The sequence below is a fragment of the Musca autumnalis genome, unplaced genomic scaffold (genome assembly GCF_047663935.1).
Source record: "Musca autumnalis isolate F117 unplaced genomic scaffold, ASM4766393v1 scaffold_4, whole genome shotgun sequence".
NCBI classification, from domain to species: domain Eukaryota; kingdom Metazoa; phylum Arthropoda; class Insecta; order Diptera; family Muscidae; genus Musca; species Musca autumnalis.
The window spans coordinates 5388467-5396182 of record NW_027411977.1 but is presented as its reverse complement, the minus strand read 5'-3'; positions in this window follow the sequence as shown (position 1 = coordinate 5396182).

Here is a 7716-nt window from a genome sequence, read left to right as displayed (position 1 = left end):
CATATGTGTATTAATGTTTACCTTTCTTTACTTAAAAATTAACTTTTACCTTTTTCCCAAATATCAACAGTTGGGATTCACCATATTTTCCAATCATTTTCCTTTAAAAATATTCGATTTCATGCACGTTTAATACTTTGTTTTTAATTTGAAAGAATCGATACTGAATCTCCAATAAACTTAAATGAATAGCACCCGCCAGCATGAGCTGGTAAAATATTTTAATTTTCATTAAAACTCATGAAAATCTCGGATGTGACTTTTTAAGGCAGAAGCATCATTAACAAGAACAACAAGTATAGCAACAGAAAACAACAACAACAACAACAACACCGTCAATGCTATCGATAACGTCTTAACATTCCAATCACGACTTCCTTTCGACTTGAAAGATAATGAAACACCGTCAATGACGGCGGCATAAAATTCAAGCAATCATTTCCCAGCAAAAAAGGGCCCACGCCGCATACCGTCATATCCTTGCTGGGGTATCGTAAACTTTCTTTTAGAGTTCTAATTAAAATTTTTACGCATATCATAACAACACAGCGGAACGTTAATTTCGATCCCATGCTCAAAGTCGAGGAAATTACAGAAAGAAAATGTGAAACTTTGTTGTTGTCAGTCGCAAAATTTGTTGCTATCGTCCACCTTTCATATGTACCCAAAATTAAAACGGTTGATTGTCTGTATGTTTGCTTACGCCGCCATTCAATGGAGTCTCAATGTCTGCCAAAAAATTACCACCGTAGTGCCTTACGTGGTTGACTCCTTATGTGTTGCTAATGCTGTTGTTGGTTCTGCCACTAATTGGTAATCGATACATTCATTCACTGCTTCACGGCCTCTGCTGTTACTGCACAGGTTGTTGTTGGTGCGATTGCCATTACTGTAGTTCAAGTGTGTAAAGTTCATTAAATTTGGAAGCCATAGTCTCATTTACTGATATAAAAAAATATACTTGGAAACGCCAAACCAGCTAGTGTCAATGCAAAAACTAAGACTTATATAAATAAGTCTTCGGAGTAGGCCATTGGAAGACATTAAACATGGGTGTATATAATACCTATGAACTACATTCGAATTGGGTGACTTGGAGTTTGCTCGGTACAAAGGATGGGTTCTGATCTGGTTTAACAGGCAAAGTGCAGGATATATATTGGTCCATATTTTACCTAAAGTGGGAAGTAGCAATGAATGATAAAAACTCTGTTTAAGGAAAAAAATATGGTTGATCCAATAATATTCAAAGAACAAAATATATATTGTAAATATACTATTAGATTCCGTATGTAGTATTGTGAGTCCAACAATCGTTTTTGTCAACAATTTCAACATTTGTTTTTGTTAAATCCAAAAATAATTTTTGTCAACTGCACAATATTATTCTCTTTTCTTCGACAATTTAATTTTCTTCTCTCAGTATTCGATATCGTGGTGAAAAAAAAAATTTGGTGAATTTTGTTTGTATGTCAGGATGATTTTATCTTTATTTGTATTTTTGTGTACACCAACAATGAGATTCTTGTTTTTATTTGTTTCTTCTTTTTCATTCTTCTTTGGGGTTTGATAGTTGAGTTATACCGGCACAATCTGAGAAGTGTTTGTGTTTTGTGTTTTCTTTTCATGTTTGTTAAGATTTTTACTTATACCTTATAGTTTTTAATAATCCCAATGGAGTAGCTCCGTTTGTCTTTGTTGTCTGTAAGTTAAAGCAACAAACACAATGCATGTGTTCATCAATGTTCATAATATTATACGTGACAATTATATCAAAGTTATGTGGAAAATGTATATGAGAATTATATACAATCAATTCAAAAATTGCAGTAACAGATATTCTGGCCTGACAGTATTTTTTGTAAAAATCCTCGAATATGATAGTTCCTATCATCGGTATTGTTAATGATGTTTACAATATTGCGGAATTTTTCAAGTTGTTTTTGTTTTCTATGTTTGGAACAAAAGATAGTATTTTTGGATTTGCAATTACAATGTTCAAGCAAATAAATTGTTGGAATAAAAATAGATATTGTTGTTCCAACAAAAGCGAAAAATATTTTTTCTCTGCGTGCACCATTGCAAAAAATTTTTTGCATACATATATGTTTCAATAACACAAGTAAAAAGCGTTAATTAATTTAATTAATCAAGCTATATGACCTCAGAAGAATCTATTGAACAATGATATCTAGCGAAGTCCCACACGTAAACCGTCAAGCTTTAAGTTGTACAATTTTAAGTGAAGAAGTTTTCTTACCGAATTAGCTATAACTTTGCATGTAGCTAAAACTAATAATTATTAATAAGTATGTAATTAAAAAAATTAAGTAACAGTGTTTTATTTATAAAAGCACTTAAAACTAGAAAATAATTTTGATGATGGAATCTCTCAAATAAAACGCTTGCATTTAAATTAAAACTTGTGATAATATTGAACGGCAAGCGTTTTATTTGAGAGATTCCATCATCAACATTATTTTCTAGTTTTAAGTGCTTTTATAAATAAAACACTGTTACTTAATTTTTTTAATTACATACTTATTTTCTAGTTTTTAGTGCATTTAAAAGTAGAACACTGAAACTTAATAATTTTATAATTATTTTTAATTGTTTTGTAAATACATTTTTTTTAAGATTTTCAATTTTATTTGTATATACTTGAGATTATAAATGATATTTAATCATGGTGCCCATATAGCGGTACCACCCGATTTAAGTTGTTTTGAGGATTTTGTCTTCGAGTTTCCAGTTGTACAGAAACGTCCCCACCAAAATTGTGTACATGAGTAAGCTTTTGAAATAAGTATTTATTTTTTGACCGTTTGTGTGCTTGTGTGTGGGGATGTGTGTAGTAGTGAACAAGTTAGACTGAATGCGGAAAAGGCAAGTTGAGAAGGGGAAGTTCGGAGAAGGTTGTTTGGAAGTTCGAACACCACCCCATCGAACAACCTCATCCAAACTTCCGAAAAATCTCCTCCGGACAACCTCATCCGAACTTTCAAACAAACTCCTCGGAACTTCCAAACAACATTCACTTTAACTCCTAACAACTTACACCGAACCACCGAAAAACCGCCGCCGAACTACCTCCTCCGAACTTTCCCCTCTCAACATGCTCTTTCAATTTTCAACGGAACCCCATAACCAATTAGGCCGAAAATGTAGATACAAACTTTAAAATGCCTGAAATTGGCTGGTGCCATTTATAGGCGCTATATCAAAACCTGGACCTATGTCCACAATTTTTAGTGGAGAAGTTGGGAACTCGAAATCAAAGTTACAGCCATTTCGGCCCAAAAATTAAGACAAAAACACTTGAAATCGGGTGGAGCCGTAATATGGGACTATACCAACACCTGGACCTATGTCACAATTTTTGGTGGAGAAATTTCTGTACCACTGGGATCTCCAAATGGCAAGTAACACGCAATTCGGTATAAAATAGAAGGTAAAATCCATAAAGCACTTGAAATCAGGCGGTACCGCTATATGGGGGCTATACCAAAACCTGGACCTATGTCCATAATTTTTAATGGGTACGTTTCTGTACCTAGTTGTCAAAAAGCAGCCAATACGGGCTTAAAATGACGATAAAATACCTTGAATCGAGTGGTACCGCTGGATGGGAGCTACAGGAAAAAATGGACCCATATTGATTTTGGTTTCATATCCATGTATTGTCATCCAAATCTGAAAAGTGTACAAAGTTTTACTTCGATTGGTCAACTACAACTGTGTGAAAAATGAGTTACCTGATTTGAAAAGCAAATTAGGTAAAAAACTGTAAAACAGTGTAAACATGGACCAATATTGGTTTTGATTTCATATTCATGTATTGTCATTCATATCTGAAAAGTGTGCAAAGTTTTAGTTCGCTTGGTCAATTACACCTGTCTTAAAAATGAGTTACACGATTTGAATAGCATGTAAAATTGAACACTGTACAACACTGTAAAAATGGACCAATATTGGTTTTGATTTCATATTCGTGTATTGTCATCCAAATCTAAAAAGTTTGCAAAGTTTTAGTTCGATTGGTCCACTGCAACTGTGTGGGAAATGAGTTACCAGATTTGAAAAGCAAAATACCGAAGATCGAGTGGAACCGTTATATGGGAGCTATAGGAAAAAATGGTTTCATACTCACGTATTGTCATCTAAATCTGAAAAGTGTGCAAAGTTTTACTTCGATTGGCCAACTGCAACCGCTTTAAAAATCAGTTACCAGATTTGAAAAAGGGGTTAAGTTAGACACCGTAAAAACACTGTAAGAATGGTCCAATATTGGTTTTGATTTCATATTCATGTATTGTCATCCAATTCTGAAATGTGTGCAAATTTTAAGTTCGATTGGTCAACTGCAACTGTGTGAAAAATTAGTTACCTGATTTGAAAAGCAAATTAGATAAAACACTGTAAAACAGTGTAAAAATGGACCAATATTGGTTTTGATTTCATATTCGTGTATTGTCTTCCAAATCTGAGAAGTGTGCAAAGTTTTAGTTCGATTGGTCAACTGCAACCGTGTTAAAAATGAGTTACCAGATTTGAACTAAACACACACCAAGGCAAGTTAAATAAAACACTGTAAAAATCGGGCGGTAAATGAAGGTTATACCAAACGTGGGCCTATGCCAAAAGATTTTGCTGGAGAAGTTTTTGACCAATAGGAAACCTATATACCAAATTAAGCCAATTTGGGCCTAAAATGTTGATATAAGTTTAAAAATTCCTAAAATTGGGTGGTACCGTTATGTGGGAGATATACCAAATGCAGAAATTTTGTGACCGCAAAGAACATAAATGTCAAATTACAGTCAAATCGGAGTGAAAATGTACGCAAAATCCTCAAAGTACCTAAAATAAATAGGGTGTCTAAAACGTGGGCCGATATAGTCCATATTCGAACTTAATCTGACATTCGTTCTGACTTAATTATTGTGGATGCTAAAGTGATAACAACAGATGGATTATTTCGATGCGTTACAAACAGAAAAACAAACATAATATACCCTCCATGATATGGTGGAGGGTATAATACCCAAACTAACATTTTGTGATTTATGATCTTCGAATTTTGGGTCTGAATTTTTACGGAAAAGGTGAAATTTTCGCACTGATGAATATTTTTGATAAGCGGATCGATATTACGAAGTTCGTCGGACCGATTAATACGTCGTTCTAAATAGCCCCCTGCTAAATACAAGACAAAGCATAATGATATCAAATTCTCAGCGGATTCAATGCTAAAATTCATAAGAAGACTTCTACTTCGCGGAAAACTTCGAAAAACATGGCTGCAATCAGCACCAAATTCAAACATCTCGATACGCATGTATTGCCTGATTGTACTTAGACTAGATGTGGGCGATTGTCTTGTTCATGGCACTAGAAAACAGAACACAACAACATAAACAACAGTAACAACACTTTAGCGACGACTAAGTACTAAACTCTTTAGTACTAACTCAGAGCAAGACACACGAATCAAGATATGGTAGACCTATACGCAGAGAAAACATAGAATTGTTGCAGCATAGGTTTGCACCCGATTTCAACTTAGCGAATTGGAAAGGCTGTACTGACAACACAAAAGTACAGCAAACATTGGTATTTAGAAAAATTAAAAAATGGATGCTACATCAATGATTTTTGGTACTAACTTTGGTTTTTGTAACTAACTTTGATCGTTGCTAAATATAATAATCAGCATATATGCCCTTTACGATGATGGAAAAATATTTCTGAAATTCTTACACATTTTTAAGTATTTAGTTAAAAAAAATATATAAAAAATTACAACTGCATCCAGACACCGTGAGAAATAAAATGAAGCCTTAGAGCTATAATATTCACGTTATTTGCAAAAATATGAAGAAAACCATAAAAATCATATTATTCTTAATTAAATAAATTAATCGAGCTATATGACCAGTGTAGCTTCACTTGCATATAAGGGTGCAAAACCAGTAAAATGACCATAATTTCCACGAAGTACATTTACATTTTATGCGCATCCGATTTCAATGCTCACCATTAAAAAGTATATCATTCTAAGCCGTTTCAGTGCGAACCATCAAGAACCGTGGATGTAACATCGCACTCAAATTTTAGGGAATATCTACTATATCTCTGGATTCGCGATAGTTATTAAATATCTTTTTTCGCACAAGTTAGGCAGACGTAACGCTTTATTTCTTTCATTAGGAATGATACATCGAAAACTCGTTTTAATTCGCCATATTTTCAAATAAATTTTTTGCAGAATTTCCATATTTGAAGCCATGGCTTATTAGATTCGGAACGTGAAAAAAACTAAATTTACGCGGGTGTCCGTGGAATTGCATTTGCAAATTTTGTATCTGAAAAAAAGTTTTTTTAGAAAAATGTTTCCTGTGATCCTTTGAAGTTTACACGCTCAAGCTATACGTTAAAAAATGCGAAATCGTGAGCACTACAATCACATAATAAACATTTAGATAAATTCAGCTGCGCATTCCGATTAGAGCAAAAATTCAAAAAACCCCATTTTTATACCCTCAGCATTTATGCTAACGAGGGTACATACACTTTCATATGGGCAAAATGTGCCTCTTCGAAATAATGGTTTTAGACCCCAAGTATGTTTGGACGAAATGTGTTTCAGACAATTTGGAGTCGATTGAGCAATGTCCGTCCGTCTGTCTGTCTGTCTGGCTGGAGCGCACGATAACTCTCGAAAGGATGAACCGAGTCGGTTCAAATTTTGGCTATCGGAATATTTTGCCCAAACTTAGTTTAAGTTCGAAGATGGGCTATATCGGTCCACTCCTTCCGGTACCTCCCACACAAAAGTTCGAAAATGTTCGGAACTTTTTTGCGTACGATAACTCTTGAAGGGAGTAACCGATTTGGTCCATACTTTGCATATTCTGAAATGTGTACCAGACTCAGATAAGGTTTCAATATGGACTCAATCGGTCCACTGCTTCGGGTAGCTCCCACACAAAATTTCGGAAAAGTTCAGTTTAGGGCCATCTCTCGAATCGTTTTGATTTTTGTTTTAGCAACTTGTATTCACTGCCCCCCATACGACGGTACAAGTTTCATTAAGGGCAAGTCCATACTTCCTGAGAAAATAGCATGAAAGTTGCAAAAAACCCCCTATGACACCTCGTGAGGTGGTTGGAGCGTAAGATAACTCTATAACGGATCTGCCGATTCGGTCCAACATTTGGCCTTAGTAATATTTTGTCCAAACATAGTTTAAGTTCGAAGATAAGCCATATCGGTCCAATCCTTCAGGTACCTCCCCCACAAAAGTTCAAAAATGTTCGGAAAATTGTTCGTACGGTAACTCTTGAAGGGAGTGGCCGAATTGATCCATACTTTACGCATCCTAATATATCTACCAGATATAGATTAGGTTCAAATATGGACTATATTTGTCCACTCTATCCGGTACCTCCCACAAAATTTCGGATAAGTTCACTTTAATACCTGCTATCGAATCACTTTGATTTTTGTTGAAGCAACTTGCATTCGCTGCCTCAATTACGATGGTAAAAGTTTTTTTAAAAAGTTGTGCAAACAGCCCGAAAGGTGTATAAACCCCATAGACACCATATATAGTGGCTGGAGATCCACTTCCATAATGGTCAATGTCGCTTATAACGTCGGTCAAGGGACCGACCAAAATCGGACGCTATAAGCGATAGTCGTTATAAACGATAT